The sequence below is a fragment of the Dipodomys merriami genome, unplaced genomic scaffold (genome assembly GCF_024711535.1).
Source record: "Dipodomys merriami isolate MVZ:Mamm:240054 unplaced genomic scaffold, mDipMer1.0.p SCAF_18, whole genome shotgun sequence".
NCBI lineage: Eukaryota > Metazoa > Chordata > Mammalia > Rodentia > Heteromyidae > Dipodomys > Dipodomys merriami.
In genome coordinates, this window is record NW_027203159.1 from 6,931,587 (window position 1) to 6,957,006 (window position 25,420).

Sequence of the window (25,420 nt, forward strand, 5' to 3'; positions counted from 1 at the left end):
TTGATTTAGAATGAAATCACAAAGTAGGCATTCAGAATGTGTCTATGATGTCATAATGATAATGTACTATCAAAGTCTATAATTCCAATGTAGTTTGCTGACATCACAATGAGCTCATGGTGTCATAACAATGAGATTTTACACTGGTGCTGAATCACAAAGGTTTTGTGAAGTTACAATGGCATATCTGCTCTCAATTGTCTTTAGTTCACAATCAGGATATGGGCACACATAGGGACTGTGATGTCACAAAGGCCATCACTTTTTTCAAAGGTGCCAAGTGGTCATAAGTTTGGGAGATCATAATGTGACCATATTGTTACAAATGACAATGTAATATACCAATGGTTTTGTGATGTTACACTGGTGATGAGGTCACAATATGTTAGTGATATCTCAACCTGTTTGTAATACCAAAATGACGTATGAAATTTTAATGGCTACCAGTTCACAATAAGGATAAGATTTCATATAAAGAGCTTGAAGTCCAAAAGCCCATCAATTTCCTAAAATGTTATAAGGTCATTCTAGTTTTGTGAGAACACACTGGGACACTGATATTACATTGGCAATGTAATGTTACAATATTATGTTGTAAGAAGGTTTTGGTGTCACAATTAGTTGGTTATTCTATACTGGTGGTGTCACAATAGGATTTTGATGTCCCAATTGGTTGGTGATGTCACTATGGCATGCCAGATCTCAATTGTCATTAACTCACAATAAGTACATGATTTTAAAATGGGACTGTGATGTCTCCAAAGAATGTGTTGTCACAAATGTGATGAAGTCCCTACAGTTTTGTAATGTCACTATGTGACATGTTGGTCATGACCTCTGGCACTTTGATGACACAATGGTTATGAAATTCCAGTGGATTTCTGATATCACATGTCATACCTTACATAATATGAGGTTGAAAGGAGATTGAGTTCACAAATGGCCCAATATAACACAATAGCAGCATGGCATAATAATTACAAAGAAAGAGAGGTTGAGATGTCATAGTGGGTTAGTGAAATCACAATGGCAATGTGATGTCACAAAAGGATTGGGATGTCACAATGCATATGAAGAACCAACTTTTTGTTTTATTGATTCTTTCTGAGTATTTTTTTGGATTCTAATTCATTTAATTCTGATTTAATTTTAATTATTTCTTTCCATCTACTGGATTGGGTTTATGTGTTGCTCTTTTTCAAAGAGTTTCAGATGTCTCATTAAATTGTTGTTTTCTGATGTAATTTGTTGATGTAGGAACTCAGAGCTATAAACTTGCCTCTGAGTACTGCCTTTGCTGTGTCCCACAGGAGCTGGTAATTTGTGTGTTCATTTTTGTTGAATAATATGAACATTTGAATTTCATTTCTAATCTCTTCCATGACTCACTGGTGATTCAGGAGTGTGTTGTTCAGCCTCCATGTGTTACAGGATTTTCTTGGTAGCTTTTGGTGTTGAGTTCTAATTTTATTTCCTTGTGGTCTGAGAAAATGCAAGTTATAAGTTCAATGTTTCTGAATTTGGACATTTGTTTGTAACCTAAAATGTGATCTATTTTGGAAAATATTCCATGTGCAGCTGGGTGAAATATTCAATAGATCTATGTTAAATCTAGTTGATCTATCTAGTAGATCTGGGGTTTCTCTATTGAGTTTTTGCCAAGTTGATCTAGCTAGTGGGGAGAGTGGAGTTTCATGGATAAATGTGGGTGCTCCATTGTTTGTGAATAGATATTTAGAATTTTAATATCCTCCTGAAGGGGAGATCCCTCAATTAGTATGTAGTGACCTTCTTTATCACATTTTTATTAATTTTAATTTGAATTATATTTTATCTGGTATTAGGATTGCAACTCACACCTCTTTTGGGTGTCATTTGCTTGGTAGACTTTATTCCAGCCTTTCACTTTCAAATATGTTAGTTTTTATGGGCGATGTGTGACTCCTGAAGGCAGTAGATAGAAGGATCTTGCTTTGTAATTCATCTAGACAGTCTGTGTCGCTTAATTGTAGAGTTAAGTTCCTTAATATTCAGAGTTAGGACTGAAAGGTGTTTGGTAGTTCCTGTCATGTTATCAACCTTCTGGTGGGCTGTGACAACTGGCTTCTCCCTATGGTTCTTGAACCCTCCATTTAGGTGCTGTTTCTTGGCCTTTATTGTGGTCTTGTTGGTTTTCTCTGCCTAGGACATCTTTAAGTATCTTTTATAGGGCTGGTTTGGTGGAGATAATATTATTTCAGATTTTCTTTGCCATGGAATTTTTTTATTTGACCTTCAGTTATGAGGGAGAATTTACCTGGGTACACTAGTCTTGGTTGATAGTTGTTTGTTTTTAGAGCATGGCCTACATTATTCCTGATTTTTCTTGCTTTAAATGTCTCTGCTGAAAAATGTGAGGTTATTCTAATTCATTTTTCTTTAGAGGTGATTGATCTTTTCTCCTTGAAAGTCACAGTTGGTTTCAGTGTCACATATCATACCACAAGTGTTATGACTTCCAAAACAGATTATGATCTCACACAGATCTAAGGTATAAAAATGGCAGCATGTCACAAAATTTAAGTGGCAGGACAGGTTTGTGATGTCACATTGTGTGAGTGATATCACCTTTGAAATGTGATATCACTATCATTATGAGGAGACTAGTTTACAGATATCAACCAACATGAAATATAATGAAATCACACAATAGGCATTCAAAACGTTTCTATGATATCATGATGACAATGTGCTGTCAAAATTCTATGATGTCATTTTAATTTTGTGATATCACAATGAGCTGATTGTGTCAAAATGAGTGTGATGCCACACTGGAATAATGTCACAAAGGCCTTGTGATGTTAAAATGGCATGTCTGATCTCCATTGACATAAGTTCACAAAGGGACCATGATGTCACAAAGGCATATTCATTTTCAAAGGTGCTAAGCGGTCATACTAGGTTTGGAGTATTAGAATGTGAATGTGATGACACAACGGCAATGTGATTCACGTTTGAGATGTCACAGGTTATGAGGTCAAAATAGGTTCATTATGTCACATCTCGTTTGAAATATAGGAATCACATGTCTAATTTCAATTGTTACTAGTACACAATAAGGATATGAGTTGACAAAGGAGCTTGATGTTCCAAAGGCCATGAATTTTCTAAAATGACATGATGTCACAATAGGTTTGTGAAATACAATGGAACAGTGAATTCACAATGGTAATGTGATGTCACAAAGTGATTGTGATGTCATAATGGTTATGAAGTCACAATGGGATTCTGATAACCCACATGACACATGTGAACTAGAATAACAAAACAGAATAGGCATAAACAATGTGTCTACATCACAATGACAATGTGATATCATTATATTATGTCATTGTAGTTTGGTGATGTCATTATGAGCTGATGGTGTCCTAATAACAATGTGCTGTCATACTGATGATTACATCAGGAAGGGTTTGTGATGATACAATGGTATGTCTGTTCCAATTTTCCTTAATTCACAATGAGGATACGAGTACACAAATGTATCACGAAGACGTCACAATATGATCATGATGTAACAATGGGAATGTGGTGTCACAATGGGTTTGTGATGTCACAGGATGATGAGAACACAATGGATTTGTGATTTTAAGTTATATTATGTAGGTAGGTTTCTTTAAATACCTGATGAAGAAAATGTGCTAGTCAGCAAAAATAGCAAACTGTTTCCCCCACCTTGCATGGTGGAGATCCATGGCAGGAAAGGGAGACCTACTCCTGGACCAGGAATTAGCTAGGCCAGGTAAAAGAAAAGGCGGTGCTAGGTGGCAAAAAGTTGTTGCCACACTGGAGCTGGAACACTCTTATGGTCAGATTGGAGGCATGACCCGGGGTGACCCAGGATATGACCTAAAAGGAGGGCAAGTTGGACTGCTTAGTAACAGATAATGGACATAAATTTTGCCAAAAGGTAGGAAGGTGTCTGCACAAGGACTGCATGGCCTTGAACAGACCTTACATTCCATCCTTTTGATAATTGACCTGGCAAAAATGGCTAGTTTATATCTCCTGCATTCCAATCTGTACTGAAGTTGGCGGAAATGTTGCTGTCTACTTCTGACATCTGGCAACTAGGTAGGGGAGAGCATCAAGTACATAGATATTCCTTCTCTACCTTTCCCTCCCCACATTCCTCTAATCTTAATTTCTCCTTAAAATTCTCCCTAAACCTATTAATTTCTGGTGTGATGACTCTGCTTTTATTTTCTTAGTCCATGCATCCCTAGTCATTTGTTGTTGAACTAGGTTGTATCTGTTAACTAGACTATATCTGTTTTCATTTTGAATGCATCAATCTGTGCAACTAGAGGGTTCTGGATTATGCTTGACTTAAAATAGTGCTCTAGCACTGAATGGGCTGAACAAGCCAAAGAAACACAAGTAAAATAGCAACTCTCACACATGGTAATCAGGCAAAAGAGCAGTTAATGAATAATCCAGAGGAGAGTTCCAAAAATGCTCTAGAAATATTACTGGTAAACTTACTGAGTGAAGATTGAAAGCCTGCAAAGGACTCAGTATAAGCATGATAGGGATATCATGGGCATGATGAGACTAACGAAAGATTAGTTCAAGAATTTCATGAGCAATTAGAAGGCCAATCAAAGATTAGTAGGGGAATTGCCTGAGTGAGATGAGAAAAAACAAAGATTAATAGAGACAATCATGGAACACACAGAGAACTGCAGGAATATATGGAGGCCACAAATGGAATGCTGATTGAAGTCCAACTGAAGGAAAGGGAGACCAAAAAAAACTATAACCAATCAACTAAGGGATTTGAGAATTAACTCTGAAAAGAAATTGAGGAGTTAAAGAAGTCTATATAAACAATTTGAAGCCATCAAATCTGACCAATTAGAATGAAAGAAAAAAAAATATAGAAAGCCTTGACAGTAGGTTAGACCATGAAGAAGATCGAATCTCTGTGGTTAAACACAGCCTAAACATTAGAGAAAGAAGAGACAATTATTCAAGACAAAGCGAAGAAATAAGATAGATCTGAACGTGGAGCTATGGCTACAGCGGTAGAGCACTCACTTAGAGCTAAGAGCCAAGGAACAGTACCCAGGCCCAGAACTGAAGCCCCACGACTGACATTAAAAAAAAAAAAGATAGATCTATTCAACATTTAGAAGACACTATCGGAAAGATTAATTTAAAGCTAAGGGCTATAAAAGAGGGACTAGAGACAGAAGTGAAAGATCTGGGAAATTTAACAGGATCCTAGCAGAGAACTTCCCAAACATGCAAAAAGATAGGCCGATTGAGACACAAGAAGCCATTATCACTCCAAAGATATCAAAGAAGAGCCGGACATTCCACCATCACATTGTAATCCCAAAATGAACAATTGAAACAAGGAAAGGATCCTTAAAGCTGTCAGGAGAAAAGGTCAATCACTTATAAAGGGAAACCTATCAGAAAAACTTCAGAATTCTCAGCAAAGTCAAGGAAACCAAGAGTCTGGAATGATATATGTCATGCCCTAAAAATAACTATCCACCAGGAACATTGTACCCAGCTAAACTTTCCTTCATAACAGAACAAATAAAAACCCTCCACAGCAAAGAAAAATTGAACCAATAGATCTCTACCAAACCAGCCCTACAAAAAATTGTGAAAGATGTCCTACACATTAAAAAACCAACAAGAGCGAAATTAAGGCCTAGCAATGTCCCCTACACAAAGAACACAAGAATTATAGGAAGAACTCAGTTGGCAAACCACCCAAGAACATGGATAACATGGCAGAAACTTCCAAAAACTTCTCATTCTTTACTCTCGGTATTAATGGATTGTACTCTTCAATTAAGGGACATAGATTTTCTAGTTGGCTCAAAAAGGAAGATCCTTCTATCTGCTGCCTTGAAGATACAGAGCTTGCCCCCCAAAACAAAATACATTCTGAAAGTTTGGAATAAATTCTACCAAGCAAACAGTCCCCATAAGCAGGTGTGAGTTGCAATTGTAATATCAGATAAAGTAGGCTTTACATTAAAATTAATGAGAAGAGATAAAGAACATCATTACATGCTAATTAAGAGATCTCAAATTCAGGAGGATATTACAAGTTTAAAATGTATTCATCAAAAACGGAGCACACTTATTTATTCTAGAAACATTACTTCCCCTAAAATATAACATAGATCCAAAGATATTAAGTGTTGGGGACTTTAACACATCATTATCTTTGCTAGATAGATCAACCCGGGAAAAACTCGAGAAACCTCACACCCAAACAACTAAATAGATCATGTAGGCTTGACATCTACAGAATATTTCACCCAGCAACACATGAAACATTTTCCAAAATAAACCACGTTTTATGTCACAAAGTGAATTTGTGCCAGTTCAGAAACTTTGAAATTATCCCCTGCATAATGAAAGTAGAATTCAACTCCAAAAGCCACCAATGAAATTCAGTATCACATGGAGACAGAACAATGCACAATTGAGCCTCTAGTGGGTCTTGGATTTCATTAGGAAGAACTTCAGATGTTCATGATATTTAACAAAAATGAACACACAAATTACCAGCAAAGGCAGGCTATAGCTCTGAGTTTCAACTACAACAAATTGGAGGTATCTGAAACCAAAAATTTAATGAGGTACATAACCTTCTTGAAAAAGGACAATAACCTTAACCCCAATCCAGTATTAAATTAAATTAACTCAGAATTAAATGAATTAGGTTCCAAAATTAACAGACAGAATCAACAAATCAAACAGTTGGTCCTAGGAAAAAAATAACAAAATTGACAGTCTTAGCAAAACTTATATCAAAAAAATAGAACACACTCAAATAAAAAAACTCAGATGACAATGGAAACATCTCCATGGGGAGGAGGGGAGGAACCAAGGTTCAGAACATTATAAGGAAATACTTCTCAAACCTTTATGCTAATAAGTTCGAGAATCAGAAAGAAATGGATGAATTTCTAGCCATTTTTGTCATACCCAAACTAAACCAAGATGATTGAAACCAACTAACAGATTCATATCAAGCATCAAAATTGAAAGAGCAATAAGAGACCTCCAACCCAGTAAAAGTCCAGAACCAGATGGATTTACATCTGGATTCTACAAGGCCTTCAAAGCAGAATCCACTCCAATACTACTCCAACTCTTCAATGAAATTTATAGTGAAAGTTTAGAAATGCAACAAATCAAAGATAGTTCGGACAAATGGGATTGCATGACATCACAGGCAGGAATAGCAGAAACTCCAGGACTCCTTGGAACAGGCAGAAATTTTCTTAATGAAGTCCCAGAAACACAACAAATCTAAGAAAGGATAAATGGGATTGCATGAAATTGTAGAGCTTCTGCAGGGAATAGGATATAGCTAGCAAGAGGGTGTGAAAAGGACAATGGGATGTCACATTGGTAATGATGTCAAAAAGGTTTTGTGATGTTACAATGGCATGTTTTATCTCAATTGTCATTAGCTCACAATGAGGATATCGGTTCAAAGAGTAACTGTGATGTCACAAAGACCACATGTTTTTATAAAGGTAATAAGAAGCCAACATAGGATTGGGATGTCATAATGTGGTCCTGATGTCTCAATGGTAATGTGATGTTGCAATGGGTTTGTGATGTCAAAGTGGTAGTGAGGTCACAATGGGTTTGTGACTTTACAAAGAATTTGTAATATCACAATATCATGTCCATTATCAATGGCTACTAATTCACAATGATGATATAAATTCACAGGAGCTTGAAGTCCCAAAGTCAGTGAATTCTGACAATGTGATATCTTAGTCTCTTTGTGAGCTCATAGTCTGTTTTCCATCTCCTAATATGTCAGGTATCAGACATCTACTGTTACGGGGGGGTGGGTAAAGGAGGGGGAAAGAGAAGGATTGGGATTGGGGGGGAAAGGGGAGGCTGGGAAGGGATGTGAAGGGTAAACCAAAGGAGGAGGCTGCAATGCTTGGTAAGAAATGTACGCATTATCCTGCCCATGTAATTGTAACCCCTCTGTACAGTATGTTCACAAATAAAATAAAATTAATTTAAAAAAAAGAAATCTACTGTTACATAAAGAATACTTTGACATACACAGACACTTGACCATTGTGTCACATTTTGACACCACATATCTGTTAAAACTACATCATATTTAAGACATGACATGCCTTTTGAGACAACGTCCCACTGAGAACTCATATACTCATTGTGAGTTAATGACAATTGAGATCCGGCACGTCATTGTGACACCACCAATCCATTGTGACATCACGTACCTATTGTGTCCTGCTCACCAGTATGGCATCACCAACTCAAATCAAAATATTATTATGACATGATGTAACATCACATTTCCACTGTGACTTCACTATACCATTGTTTTCACAAACATATTTTGACCTGATAACATTTTACAAAATTCATAGTCTTTGGGACTTTAAACTCCGGTGATCTCCTACCTTCATTGTGAACTAGTAGCAATTGCAATGTGATTGCCATATTACAAACTTATTGTGACATCACACACCTATTGTCACCTCACAACCATTGTAATATGACAAACAAATTGTGATGTCATATTGCTTTTCTGACATCAAGATCACATTGTGACATTCCAAAACTACCATGAACTCTTAGCACCTTTGTAAAAACACCTAGCCTTTTGGCATCACAGTCCCTGTGTGTACCCATAACTTCATTGTGAGCTAATGTCAAATGAAATCAGACATGCAATTGTAACATCACAAACCCTTTGTCATATCATCTCTAATGTGTCATCACAGTATTTTTATGACACCATCTGCTAATTGTGACCTCACCAAATACAATAATATCATAGCATTTTGACATCACATTGTCATTGAGACGTCTTTGCCAAGGGGTCATGCGGATTCTCAGGCCCCATAAATTATGGGTCCCCAGTGGTTATTACAATCTCGACTGGTTTTCATGTCCAATCAACTCCTTGAATCATTCTGGACCAAAACCTAAACGTCCCTTCTCTCCCTCATTGAACAGGCTTGAAAAGCAAATTTAACAGATAACATGGAGGAAACCATAGAAACACACTCGCTAACAGTAACACTTGGTAAATATTACAATTAACAGAACCTCTGAGTGTCTCTGAACTGTCTATCTTGCAGTCTTCTCTGGATATTGGTCCATTGCCTGTTTCACTTGAGATTGATGGATCCAATGCTGTTTTCATGCAAATTCAATAGGCAGTGGTTTAGTTACTATAATTGAGTAAGGTCCTTACCACATGGATGCCAATTCAGGAGCGCAATATCTTTTTACTCACACCAGCTGTCCAGGAAAGAAAGAGTTTATGGAGTTTTATGCAACATGTCAGTAGGCCTTAGCTACCAAGTACAGGGACATAAAAACTTGTTGCAATATCTGCAGGGATTATACAAGATTGTGGTTAGACATTTATGTTACCATAGCTTCCCCAAATTTAGGAGCCAAAGGCTGTTATCTACCATAAATTATTTGAAAGGCAGTGAATTCTTTAAAAATGGGGTGGTTCTTGCTCAAAGGGGAGCCAACGGTAGCAGGCTTACCCAGTCATAAACAGTCTCTGTAATTAATTTAAAGTTTCCTTTCAGTTTCTACCTGTCATGAACTCTGAGTTCTTTTAATAAATTCAATGTAATTTCCAATTTATCCCTAGGGCCTTGGCCAATTGAGCAACCTGGGCTGTGAAGTCCACCTATTGTATGACCCCACTGCTGTTGGTAAGCCAAATTGAGGAAATATTTCACAGAATAATTTTTTGGCTGTTACCTGCGTGGTTCCAGTGTTTGTCAGGAATGCCTCAGCCCAGCTTGGAAAAGTGTCCACTACTACTAACAGATACCTAGACACAGACATTCCAGACTTTCCTTCTGTGAATCCACTTCCCAAAATTCATCAGGTGAGGTTCTCACATAAGCTCTCACTATATCTTCAAGTTCTCCAGCATTTACCAGTTGACAACTTTCTTTAAACATCACATAAGCTTGTCAGGCTGAGGGCCCACTGGTTTTCAAGACACTTTTAGTCAGTGACATGGGACAATTTACCAGGGTCCCCATCACTAGATATAAACAGAAAATTTGTAATCATTTTTCAAAGTTCACTCACCTCATTTACAAGCTTGTTACCACTGTTTTGACTTCTTCCTTTAATCTTAATGACTAATATCTCTCTCTAGAGAGAGATCTTAGTTTTAGAGTGGTCTGCTGAACTACCTAATCAGCTCAGTTGTTGCCATGAGCCTAAGGTTTTCTAGTTTCTTTAACTTCTGGTTAGTACTCTGAACGTCAGTCTTCAGCTTGGAGACTTCTTCCATTTTATGCTCCTCCTTGCTTTCATGATCCCAATCTCCTTCTCAAAATCTTCCTTCACCTGAAAGTGTTCTTCAAAAGTCAAAGCAGACTTCCTTTAACGTCCAACTGCTGCTCCTTCTCACAGCACCTTTGCAAGCTCTGCAGGTCCTTAAAGTTCTCAGTGGTGATATTGAGTGGATTTGTTTCCCTCCTCCACTTGTTTCATTGGTGCATAATGCTTTTGCTTACATTTATGGTGAGGATCTTGTTGTTCTCTGTGTCCTTTTCCTCTAGTAGCTTCTCTTTCTTGTTTTTTACTTCAGTGTATTTTTGTGACAGATCTTTCAACTGTTTAGCTCTTCTGTTTTTCTGCCTAATACTCTTTCCCTTTCACAGTCATTCCCTATCAGAGTATGTGTGTCATTTATCTCTTTCTGAAGAATACCAATCTCTTTCTTGATCCTGATATTTTTCTATTTGCTGTTTTGGCCTCATATTCTATGACATGGCACTTCTGTGTCTGCTTCACTAACTGCACTTTCAGTTCTTTCTCTGTTGCTTTTAATTTCTGCTCACACACTTCAAAGCTTATAATCGGTGTGTACTTCAGCCTAATATATTCTTGTGTCATGTCCATATCCTTTTAATGGGCCTTAATTTCCACATAGCATGGGATCTCCTCCTGGGCTGGCTTGTATTCAGCAAGGATGGCAGCATTGGCATTCAGTGCATCTTTCAGTCTCAGACATGTCTCCAACTTTGCCTCATTCTCACCCAGGCTAGTGGATGTTGGATTTCATTTCAAGCTGAATGTTTTCTAGGTTCATTTTGAGCATTTTTCTCATTTTTTACTTTTACATGTTCCTATTTTATGTCTTGAAATCTATTCTTCATGTCTGATAATTCTCTCTTAGATTTCTCCAGTTTGCTTTTCAATGTGCTTTTAACCTCTTGGTGTATGTTGTATTGGAGATTCAGAGCCTTTTTTGGGGAGGGGTCCGAGTGTGGGGCCTGAACTCTGGGCCTGAGCTCTGTCCCTCAGCTCTTCCGCTCAAAGATAGCACTCTACCACTTGAGGCACAGCGCCACTTCCGGCTTTTTTTCTTTTTGCTTATGTGGTGCTGAGCAATTGAACCCAGGACCTCAGGTATGCAAGGCAAGCGCTCTACCACTGAGCCACCTTCCCAGCCCCAATTCAGTGCCTTTTTAAAGCCTGTGTGTTCAGACAGAAGTGGGACTGTGATCAAAATGCAACTTGGTTTTGCAAAGGTGCTAAGAGTTTTGGGTTGTAACAGTGTGGTCATGAAGTCACAAACAGCAATGTGATGTTAGGAGGAGTTTCTCATGTCACCTTGGTGATTATGTTACAATGGTTAGGGATGTCACAACGAGGTTGTAATATCACAAGCACATGTCCATTTTCAATTGCTGCTAGTTCACAATGAGGATAGAAGTTCACAAATGGAGCTTTAAGTCCCAAAGACTATGAATTTTCTAAAACGTCATGAGGTCACAATGGAAGCACAATAGGATTCTGATATCATGAGGGTAATGTGATGTCACAATACCATGTATTGCTTAAATTATTTGGTTATGCCATCCTGGTTATGAGGTCACAATAATTTTGTGATGTCACTATCAGTTGTTGATGTCACAATGGCATGCCAGATCCCAGTTGTCATTAGCTCATAATGAGTATATAAGTTCCCAAAAGGACTGTGATTGCTCAAAAGGCATGTGTTGCACAAATGTGATGTAGTCCTCACAGGTTTGTGATGTCACAATAGGATACAATGATCATAACATCTGTCATTGTGATGTCACAATAGTCATGATGTTACAATGGATTTTTGATATCACATCATAGTTATATTTCAATTACTTCTAGTTCACAATGAGGTTATGAATTCACAGAAGGAACTTAAAGTCCAAAAGGACATGAATTTTCTAAAATGTTATGTGGTCATTGTAGGTTTTTGAAAGCCCAATGGGACAGTGATATCACACTTGAAATGTGATGTCACAATATCAGGTCATAATAAAGTTTTGATGTCAAAATTAGTTGAGGATGACATGTATGAGGTCACTGTTGGTTTCTGATACCAACCCACATGCCACATTTGAAATAGAATGAAAGCTCAGAATAGGCATTCACAATATGTTTTAGACTTCACTGATAATGGAATGTCATAATTCTATGATGTTGTAATTTTGTTTTGTCATTGTCATTTTGTGGATTTATAAGGAGCTGATGGTATCATAACTACAATGCGATGTCACAGTGGTGATGATGTCACAAAGTTTTGGGATGTTACAATGGCAGGTCTGATCTCAATTGTCATTAGTTTACAATGAGGATATGGATACAGAACAAGACTGTGTTGTCACAGAGGCCATAATGAGGTCAAAATAAGCTTGTGGTGGCACTAGTTTCTAATATCACAAACACATGTTCAAACTCAATTTTTACTAATTCACATTATTTATATGAGTTCACAGAAGGATCTTGAAGCCACAAAGTCCATAGATTTTCTGAAATGTTAGGTCTTTCCAGGTTTGTGAAATCACAATATGTCAGTGTTATCACAATGGCAATGTGATGACACTACATCATGTCATAATGTTGTTTTTAATGTTATGATTATTTGATGAGACCATACTGGTGATGACATCCAAATGATTTTTGTTGGCCATTCATAACACTATGGCAGTTCTCATTAGTCATTAAATTACCATCAGTATATGAGATGACAAAGGGACGGTGTTGTCTACAATCATGTATTGTCAGAAAGGAGGTAAAGTCATAACAGATTTGTGAAGTCACAATGTGACACGATATTCATGATGTTTGGCACTGTAATGTCACTATGGTCATGAGGTCACAGAGGATTTCTGATAACAAATATCATACCTGAAATATTATGAGGTCAAAAAAGATTATAAGTTCACAAAGGTCTTAAGATGTCACAATGGCAGAATGTCACAAAAGTTCTGAGGACAGGATAGGCTTGTGATGTCACAATGGCTTAGTGATATCACAATGGCAATGTAGTTATGTGATCACAATGGGTTTATCATATCAAGTCCCATGCCAGATTTGAAATAAAATAAAATCACAGAATAAGTATTTATAATGTGTCTATGACATCATAATGACAAAGTGATGCCATCATATTATGATTATTGTACTTTTGTGTGTCACAACATGCTGATCATTTCATAAATACAATATGATTTCTCACTGGGAATGGTGTCACAAAGGGTTTGATATGTTACAGTGGGCTGTCTGATCTCAATTGTCCTTAGGTCACAATGAGGATAGACATATACAAGGCACTGTGATGTTACAAAAGCCATTGTTTTCTTCAAAGTTGCAATGAAGCCATGGTGGTTTTGGGATGTCAGAATATGATCATGTTGTCACATCAGTATTATGATATCACAATGGGTATGTGATGTCAAAATGGTGATGAGGTCATCATGGATGAGTGAGATCACAAGAGTAAGAAATAACCCAATGTCCTGTCCAATTTCAATTACTATTAGTTCAGAACGAAGATACAAGTTCACAGAAGGAGCCTGAAGTCCTAAAGATCATGAATTTTCTGAAGTGTTATATCATAATAGGTTTGTGAAAATCTAATGGCAATGTGATGCCAAAATATTGTGACATAATAATTTTATGATGTCACTATTAGTTGGTGATGCCATGTTGATGGTTAATATTGTGATGTCACAATGACATTCTGGATCTCAATTGCTATTAGTTCATAATGAGTTTAACCAGGTACATAAAGGGGCTCTGATGTCACAAAGGCAATGTTATTTTCAAAGGTTTTAAGATTTCATAATTGGTTTGATATGTCATATTTTGATGTTGTTGTCACAATGGCAATGTGATAACTTAATGAATTTTTAAAGTCACAGTTGACGCCACAATAAGTTTAGCATGTCAAAATGAGGTTGTAATATCACAATGACATGTACAATTTCAATTACTACTAGATCACAATGAGGATATAAGTTCACAAAGGGATCTTCCATTCCCAATGTACTTGCATTTTCTAAAACATTATGATAGGTGAAAACACAATGGCAATATGATGTCACAATGGCAATGTGATGTCAGAATGCCATGTCATCATAATGTTTTGTTGTCATAATTGGTTATGCCAAACATATTGAGTTCACAATAACTTTCTGATATCAAAATGGGTTGGAGATGTTACAATGGCATGGGGATATCAATTTTCATGAACTCATAATGAACATATGAGTTCACAAAGGTACTGTGGTGAATCCACAGGCATGTGTTGTCACAAAGGTGATGAAGTCCTAACAGGTATGTTATGTCACAAAGTGACACAATGATCATGCTATCTGGCAGTTTGATGTCACAATGGTAATTGTATCACAGTGGATTTCCCATATCTCATGTTATACCTGAAATAATATGAGGTTGAAAACAGATTATGACCTCACAAAAGGGCTAAGATATCACAAAAGCAGCAAGTAACAAAAGATAGGAGGCGAGGACAGGTATATGATGTCGCAGTGGATTAGTGTTACTACAATGGCAATATGATTTCACAATGTTTATGATGTCCCAGTTGGTTTTTGCCATCCAGATGCCACATTTGAAAAGGAATGAATAGGCATTCAATATATGTCCACAATAGCACAATGACAACGTAATGTCATAATGCTATGATATAATTGTATTTGGTGATGTCACAGTAAGTTAATAGTGTTATAATGACAATGTGATATCACACTAGTCATGATGTCACTAAGGTTTTGTGATGTTAGAATGGTAAATCTGATCTCAACTATCCTTAGTTCACAATAATGATATGGATACCCAAAGGGACTGTGATGTCACAATGGCCTTGTGTTCTTACAAGGGTGCTAAGAGAACATAACAATATTTGGATGTCATAATGTGATCATATGTCACAAAAGCAATGTGATGTCACAATGGGTTTTTGATGTCATCGTAGTGCCAAGATCACCATGGGATAGTGACATCAAAAGTTCTCCATATGACAGTCACATACCAGTTTCAATTGCTACTAGTACACAAAGAGGATAAGAGTTAAGAGAGTTTGAATTCCCAAAGGCCAATTTTCTATGGTCATTTGTTAAAACACAATGGGACTGTGATATCACAGTGACAATGTGATAACAAAATATTATGTAATATTAATATTTTGATGTCACAATTAGTTGGTGATGCCATATTGATGATGAGGTCACAATAGTTTGTGATGTAACAATGGGTTTGTCACAAAACTTAGGAGCAGCCAGTGGCTCCTGCCTCTAATCCTAGCTAGTCAGGATGCTTAGTTCTGAGGATTGTGGTTCAGAGCCAGCATGGGTAGGAAAGTCTGTGAGATTGTTATTTCCAATAAACCACCAAAAAAATGGAAGTAATGCTTTTGCTCAAGTGGTAGAATGTAGGCTTGAGCTGAAGTTCTGAGGGACAGCACTGAGGCCCAGCATTCCAGCACCATGACTGAGACAAAGAAGTTATGAGAACAGGACAGGTTTGTGATGTTACAGTGAATTAATGATAGCATAATGGCAATATGATGTCACAATGGGATTGTGATGTCACAGTGGTTATGAGGTCCCAATGTGTTTCTGATATTAACTCACATGCCACAATTTAACTAGAAATAAACATAGAATAGGTATTCACAATGTGACTTTGGCGTCACAATGACCATGTGATGTCATAATTCTATCTCTTTTTATAATGTCACAATGAGCTGATCATGTCAGAAGGTCAATATGACATCACACTGGTGTTGATGTGACAAAGGGTTGGTGGTGTTACAATGGCATATCTGATCTCCATTTTCATTAGATCACAATGAGGATATGTGTATAAGAAGGGACTGTGATGTCATAAAGACCATGCATTTTTTTTTCAAAATGCCTAAGACATAAGAGCTTTGGGATGTCCCAACGTGATTGTGATGTCACAATGCAATACGATGTCACAATGTGCCAATAATGTGACAAAGAGTTTATAATATCACAATCACCTGTCTAAAAACAATGAGTAATAGTTCACACCGAGGCTATGAGTTCACAGAAGGACCTTGAACTCCCAAATCCCATGAATTTTCGAATATGTTATGAGTCATAATAGGATTGGGAAAAATAATGGGACAGTAGTATCATAACACAAAGTGATTTCCAATATCATGCCACAAAGTGATGTCTCACTGGTGATGAATAGTTATGAGGTCACAATAGGTTTTTGGTAACACATATCACATTTGAAATAGAATGAAATTTCATAATAGGCATTCACAATGTATCCATGACATCCCAATAACAATGTGAAGTCATAATGCTATGATGTCATTGTGGTTTGTGAAGTCACAATGAGCTGTTGTTATCATAATGACAGTGTGATGTCACACTGATGATGATGTCGCAAAGGGGTTGTGATGTTACAGCAGCGTGCATGAAATCATCATTAGTTCACAATATTGGCACACAAATGTACAAAAAAGCCATATGCTTTTTCAAAGGTGCTAAAACGACATAATAGGTTTGGGATGTCACAATGTGATTGTGATGGCACAATGGAATGTGATGTCACAATGTGCTTGTTTCTGTATGAAAAAGCTCATTGTGACATCACAAAACTACAATGACATCATAAAATTATGACATCATTTTATCTTTGAGATATCATAATAACATCGACAATTTCTATTCTGTAATTTCATGCTATTTCAAAATGGCATGTAGGTTATTATAAACCCATGGTGACATCACAATTTCTTCATGACATCACTTTTCCTGTGATATAACTAACCCAAGATGACATCACAGGCCTGATACCTTAGGACTTCAAACTTTTGTGACAGCACATGCCTTTTAAGGCTTCACAGTCTTTTGTGAACTCATATACTCATTGTGAATTAATGACTATTGAGATGCATGTCATTGTGACATCACAAAACCATTGTGACATAGCACATTTATTGGGACCTTAATACTAATATGGCATCACCAACAAATTGTGATATCTTTCCATTTTCTAACTAAGGGGGTGGTGTCATTCTTTCTCATGGGGCATAGAATTTTATTGTAAATATATACCACATTTTCTTGATCCATTCCTCTACTAGGTTGGTTCTATATCACAAATCTGTCCTCTACTCACAGATTATGTCACATGCTGCCATTGTGATATCTTAGGCCCTTTGTGAGACAGTCTGTTTTCCACCTCAGAACATTTCAGGTACTACATTTGATATAAGAAATCTACTGTGACTTCAGGATCATTGTGATATTACATGCTAGATGTCATGACAATTTTTTCATATTGTGACATCACAAAGCTGTTAGGATTTCATCATATTTCTGAAAAGACATTCCTTTGGTGACATCACAGTCCTTTTGTGAACTCATATACTAATTGCAAATTAGTGACAATTTAAATCTGAAATGCCATTGTAACCTTACGCACCCATTGTGGAATCTTAAACCTATTATGACCTCATTACCAGTATGGTATCATCACCTAATTGTGACAAAAATAAATTATTACATGATATTGTGACATCATATTGCAATTGTGATATCATTGTCACATTATGTTTTCATAAAACTAGAATGATCTCATAACAGTTTAAAATTCATGGACTGGGACTTGAAGCTACTTCTGTGAACTTGTATCTTCATTGTGAACAAGTAAAAACATAGGAAACTGAATATATTATAAACTTGTGACATCGCAAGCCCATTGTTTACCTCATCACAACGGTGATATCACAAAGCCACTGTGACAGTATATTGCCATTTTGACACCATGATCACATGGTGACAACCCAAATCTATTCTGCTGCCTTAGCACCTTTGAAAAAAACACCTGGCTTTTCTGAAATCTCAGTCACTCTTTACTGTCACATTGTGACAACACAAATTGTTAGGACTTCATCACATTTGTGGCAACACATGGCTTTAGAGACATCACAGTCCCTTTGTGAACTCATATACTCCTTATAAATTAATGACAATTGAAATCTGACATGCCATTGTGAGATCACCAACCCATTGTGACATTACTAACCTATTGTGACCTCATCACCCTATGGCATTACCAAATAATTGTGATATCAAAACCTTTTTCATGACCTGATATTTTGACAATTTATTGCCATTGTAATATCTCTGTTCCATTGTGCTTTCACAAACCTATGATAAACACCTAACATTTTAGAAAATTCATGGGATTTGGAATTTCAACTCCTTCTATGATCTTGTAGCCTCATTGTAAATTAGTAGGAATTCAAACTGGACATGTTATTGCAATATTACAAACTCATTGTGACGTCACAAACCCATAGTGTGTATCAACCCATGTGAACTAATCACCATTGTGACATCAACAATGCATCATGACATGACATGGCCGATGTGGCTTCATGATCATACTACCATTTTGTATCACTGTCCCAGCATGTTTTCACAAACCTAGTAAGATCTCATGACATGTTAGACAATTCATGCACTTTGGGACTTCCATCTCCTGTGAACTCAGAATTAGTAGCAATTGAAAATGGGACATGTCATTGTGATATTACAAACTTGCTCTGACATTGCTAACACATTGTGACATCACAAACATACTGTGACCACATTACCAGTATGGCATCACCAACTAATTTTAACATCACATTGCCTCTGTGACATCATGGTCATGTTGTGACTTCCCAAAACTAATAGGACCTCTGAGTTGCCTAGAAGAAACTCATGGCCTTTATGACATCACAGTTATTTGTGTACCATATCCTTATTTTAAGGACAACTGAGTTCAGACATGCCATTATAACATCACAAACCCTTTGTGACATCACCAGTGTGACATCAAAATGCCATGACACCATCAGCTCATTGTGAAATCACAAAAATGATATTTCATTAGGACATCACATTGTCATTATGACCTCATATACACATTGTGTATTCCTATTCTGTGATTTCATTCTATTTCATATGTGGCATGTATTTTGATACTACAAAACCATGGTGACCTCATAAGCATTGTGATATCACATTGCCATTGTGATATTTCTAACCTACGATGATATTACATACCTGTTTCTTCTTATTACATTTGTGACATGCTCTCATTGTGATATTTTAGGCCCTTTGTGAGATGGTAATCTCTTTTCAATCTGATATTTCAGATACAAGTGATATAAAAAATCCACTGTGACATCATGACCATTAGGACATCACATTGTGAAATGTTATGACCACTGGTTCACATTTTAACATCACATACAGTTTAGGACTTCATCACATTTGGGACAACACAGGTTTTTTTTTTGGTTATAGTCACTATAGTCCCTGTTGAACTGATACACTGATTGTGATTTAATAACAATTGAGATGTGGCATGTCATTGTGACATCACGAATCTACTGTGACATCACAAAGCTATTGTGACCTCATCACCAGCAAATCGTGACACCAAAACATGACATGATATTGTGTCATCACTTTGATATGTTGATATCATTGTCCCATTGTGTTTTCACAAACCTATGGTGAAATAACATTTAAGAAAATTCATCATCTTTGGGAACTTCAAGCTCTTCTTTGAACTTCTATCGTCATCTTGATTGATTAGCAATTCAAATTCTACATGTGATTGTGATAGTACTAACCCATTGTGACATCACAGACCCATTTTGATATCATCACCATGATATATCTCAAACTAATTGTGAAAACATGTTGCTATTGTGATATCACAATAACATTGTGACATCCCAAACCTATTATGACATCTTTGCTCCTTTAAAAATACACATGGCCTTTGCCCAATCACAGTCCCTTTGTGTACCCATCCTCCTTGAAAACTAATGACAATTGAGATCATATATATCTATGTAACATCCCAAACCTTTGTGACATAATCACGAGTGTGACCTTTATAACACCATAAATTGATTGTGTCATTACCAAACTACAGGCATTTTAGCATTGATATTACATTGTCACTGTGATGTCATAGACATACAAATACCTATTCTGTAATTTTATTCTATTTCAAATGTGGCATGTGGATTATCCCAAAACCATTGTGACCTCAAAACCACTGTGACCTCACAAACCCTTTGTGAGGTCCCATTGTCATGGTGATATCACTACCCCACTATGACATCATAAACCTATCCTGTCACAAATTTTGTGACATGCAGCCATTGTGATATCTTAAGTACTTTATGAGCTCATCAGTATTCAATCTCATATTTCAGGTATGATACAAGCTACTAGAAATCCACTGTGTCATCATGATCATTCTGGCATCAGACTGCCAGATGTCATGACTTTTGTCACATTGTGACATCAAATCATTGTTAGAACTTCATCACATTTGTGAACAAATGCCTTTGGAGACATCACAGTCACTTTGTGAATTCATGTATTCTTTGTAAGTTAATTACAATTGAGATCCAGAATATCGTTGTGACTTTAACAACCCATTTGTGTCATCACAAACCTATTGTGATTTCATCACAATTATGGCATTACCAAATAATTTTGCTTTCAAAATATTATTATGACATGATACCTTGACATCATATTACCAATGTGATATCACTATCCCATAATTTTTCAAAAACTTAGTATGACCTTATAACATTTTGGAAAATTCATGCCATTGGGATATAAACCTACTTCTATGAACTCATATATGTATGATCTAATAAGCACAAGACAATCTTTTGAGGCACAGGTAAGACAATAAGCAAATTTAGTTATATCAGAAATGGGCCTGTAAATACCGTGTCCTGCACTGGAAACCCAAAGCCACAATCAGTCTCGGCAACCAAACATCAGACCTCCAATGGACAACTCCACCCTTTTTCAATTGGTTTGCAAACTACCAGTACCCATAATTATGTTCTTCAAAGCTCCAAATTTCACAGAGTAAGGCTTTTTCCTTTTCCCTTGTCCTTTGCTACAGACCTGGCCTTCCTTCCAGGTCTTTCCCAATTTTCTCTTCCATTACTCTCTTCTGTTCAGGCCACACCACTCTCCCCAGGCTTGTCCTGCTCTCACCCAGTGGCCAGTTGGTGTCTTTCCCCTCCTGCTCTCTCTTAACATCCACTCCACCCAAAATTTTCCTCTCCTGGTGTCTCACCACTTCCTTCCTTTCAGGTCTGTTCCATCTTTCACTTTGTTCTGTTACTTTGAAAATGCTGCCTATATATAGGCTATACCCCTTTCCCACCCCAAAGGGTCTCCTAGCTAACCGTATTTAGCTATCATTTCCCACTACCCAATCAGTTTGTAACAGCTCACCTCGAGTTTGAAACCACACCTCTTCCAGCAGCATGACTTCCCCATCCAGTGACCATCTCTTCACTCTCCAGCAGACCAGATCATGGGGCAATGATGATTATTTGGCCTCGCTGATTATTGGGGCACCATTGGATATCAGCGTGTGCCCATGATGAATAAGTGAAACCCATAGTAACCACAAAACCATTGTGATATCACATTGCCTTTGTGAAATCAATGCCCCATTTTTTTAAATTCTAAGAATTCAATATTATTTAACCTCAAGTGAGTAGAGTGGACCAATTATTATCACTTCCTTTTACACCAATACCTCAAGCCAGGGTGGGTGAGTAGACCCACAGCAGCCTGCCAGCCAGGGAGTGATGCCTCTTAATGGAAGCGACCCTTGCCCCAAACAGCCACTGGAGGAGTGTCCACAGTGGAGTGGGATTCTTGATGGTCTCATTGACAGACATATTAAGGCATGCAGCTTCAGAGGCTGCTGTCTGGGTATTGATCTGCACCATCGCTGGCTCACCCATGAGGGCCTGGAAGTTGTCTGCAATGTCCTCATTGTTGACCTCCATCCCATACCGTATGCCCCCTGGGCATGCCAAGCCTGAAGTTTGTTGAGAATGTTTGTGGCATCATAACATTTTCACACAAGTGGCATGGGATAATCGCCAAAGCCTTGGCAGAGGCCCCAATCAACAGCTGTTGCTTTCCTGGAATAGTCCTTGAGTAATCTCACAGGTATTGGGAAAGCTCCACCTAAATGGCCCCAACACCAGCCACCACTGAATCATTCTTGATGGCTCTTCTGACGATCATGATTTGTGTCTCTTCAAACACCTGCCAATGACCCAACACACCTGCACTGAGAATATTGACAGTGGTCTGGAATGAGCCTCCACAGGCCATCATTGTTCTCTTCAGATCCTCCTCAGGCACGCAGACTGCACAGAACATGTTCCTATCAGCAAAACACTGCGTGGCCATATTTCTAATGGGGACTTTAGACAAAATATCATTGGCTCCAGATTGATAAATCTTCTCTAATTTGTCACAGAGAATGTTCCATTCAGCAATTGCCTGATAAAATTCCACTGTGTGGACTCTGATTTAAGCATTATGCTTCTCAGCTTTCAGCTCCAGCTCAACATTTAAAAGGGCAATCATGGGGTTTTTGTACTTCTTAGGTTGCATTTCAAACCCAGCATAAGAGAAAGTCTTCTTAAATGCAACACCAGCCACTAGCTGAGATTCCTCTAGCACTCCACACTGGACCTTATCGATTCCAATCTTTTTAAGCTGTAGCAATTCTTCGAGCATCATTACAGCATCAACCATCATTTTGGCAAAGAAAGCTTTCTGCTGTGAAATGAGCTTGGATCTCAGAGCCGACATGGCACACTTCTCTAGCAGCTTCCTCTGTTCCACTGTATCTTCCTTCTTCACTGTCACAGAAATTTCTTTCATCTTCTTAACTACCAACTGTGTGGCTGTGCAGAAAGCTGGGATGATCATTTGAGGGTGCCGACCTTCCTGTACATACGGTTTCACAGGCTTCAGAAACTCTGCAGCAGTAGGGTCACGAGGTAGTGTCATCACCAACCTCGGCATCTTAGGATTTGGCAATGTCTACTAAAGTTTTTGCTGCAAGATGGACATCAAGAAGTTCCAGAATAGTTGCCCCATCATTAGAAATTGTTGCTTTGCCTCAGCCATCCACAATAAGCTTGTCCATCCCATGGGGACACAATCACCTGGCAGGCACTGATGTTACTCACAAGCTGAGGGATGACTTGGGAGATATAGGTCCCCTCTTTTTGCAGGATAACTGATGTGGGAATCATTTTGGAAGCTTATTCAGTGCCCCCCCCACTCCTCTGCTGTTGCTGTCCAGGCCGCCCAGCAACCCCACAACACCCCTTGCCAAAGAGACTATGTCTCATATTTTTTTTTACAAACTATGACCTCAGCCCACTCTGAACAAGTGGCCACTAGTACTAACACATACCAAGACTATTTATTCCAGATTTTACCTCTGTGAAGTCCATTTCCCAAAATTCACCTGGTGAGTTTCCTTACATAAGTGCTCTTACCATATATTACAGCTTTCCAACATTTACCTGATGGCAACTTTCTACATACATCACATAGGCTTGTCAGGCTGAGGGCCCACTTGTTTTCAAGACAATTATAGGCAGTGACATGGGCAATTTACAGGGGTGCCCAATAACCAGATATATAGAGACACAAGGCTTGTCACCAATTTTCATAAGTTCAGTCACCACATTTGCAATCTTGTTACCACTGTTTTGGCTTCTTCCTTTAATCTTTATGACTAGTATCTCTAGAAAACCCACTGGTTTTAGAGTGGTCTGCTGAGCTATCTGGTCTGCTCAGTTGTTTCCATTAGCCTCAGGGTCTCTAGTTTCTTTAAATTCTGGTTAGTACTCTGAACCACAGTCTGGAGCTTGGAGACTTCTTCCATTGTATCCTCCTCCTTTTCTCTCATGAAAGCTTGTTTTCATGATCCCAATCTTCTTCTCAAAGTCCTCCCTAACCAGAAAGTGTTCTGCTATGGTCACAGGAGAGTTCCTGTCTCACTGCTGCTCTTTCTCACAACACCTTTGCTTGCTCTTTAGCTCCTCCTTAAAGTTCTCATTGGTATTATTGAGAGGATTTGTTTCCCACCTCCACCTCTTCCATTGGTGCAAGATGTTTCTGCATGATATTTATGATGAGTATCTCAACAATCTGTTTGTAGTTTCTTATTCTTGCTTTTCACTTCAGTGTATTTTTGTGACAGATCTGTCAGCTGTTTGTGTTGTTTGATTAACAATATTTTCAGCCTATTTTTCTGTTCACTTATTTGGGCCTCCTCTTCTATGACATAGCACTAACCACACTCAGTTCTGTGGGGAAATCTGTGGGGAACACAGGCAGCAAAGATGGCCTGAGAGGAAGTTGAATGGGCAGAGCCAGATTTGTTTAGGTTCAGTGTGTAAACAACTCATGGAAGCTTAGGTGCATGATAAGGTGTGGCCTTTCAGTGATTGGTTGGTTCCATTTCCTCCCCTCCCACGCAGTCTTTTGCTTTAAAAAGGGGATGCTCCTTGCTTTGTTTGACTCCCTGCTGCGTCTGATTGTCTCCTGGGCTAAGGGAGGCTGGGGACTGGGCAAGTGTCCACACTTCGCACTTACCTTTCCTCGGACCCTGTCTGTCCAAAGACAGATGAAAACCCAACACAGTTCTTTCTCTGTTGCTTTGAATGTCTGTTCACACACTTCAAATCTTAAAAGTAACTTATACTTCAGCCTAATATATTCTTGTATCATGTCCAGCTCCTTTTTATGGGCCTTGATTTGCACATGCAGCATCAGTATATCCTCCTTGCCTCAATTATATTGAGCAAGGACAGTAATGGTGGCATCCTGTTCCTTCATCAGCCTTTCAGCTGTGGTCCCCAGCTTTGCCTCATGCTCACCGAGGTTGATGTACTTGGAATTAATTTGAGTGTTTCCCAGGTTCATTTTGAGGATTTTATTCTCACTTTTGACTCTCACAAGTTCTTGATTTATGTCTCAAATCATTTCCTCACATTCCATAATTCTTGGTTTTCTCCAGCATGCTGTTCAATGCTGTTTTAATCTCTTGATGGGTTTTGAGTGGTAGGTATTGGAGACTCAGTCTTTTTACACATTTACACATTTAAGAAATGTGTAAATTTTTTCTTTGCCTCATTTCTTGTGAAGTTCAGAGCTAA

General features: G+C 37.9%; 1 pseudogene; it reads right to left on the reverse strand.

Moving 5' to 3' along the window:
* Nucleotides 1-22,037: 22,037 nt before the first annotated feature.
* Nucleotides 22,038-23,503, reverse strand: LOC138829954 (T-complex protein 1 subunit eta pseudogene; annotated as a pseudogene).
* Between the last annotated feature and the right edge of the window lie 1,917 nt (nt 23,504-25,420).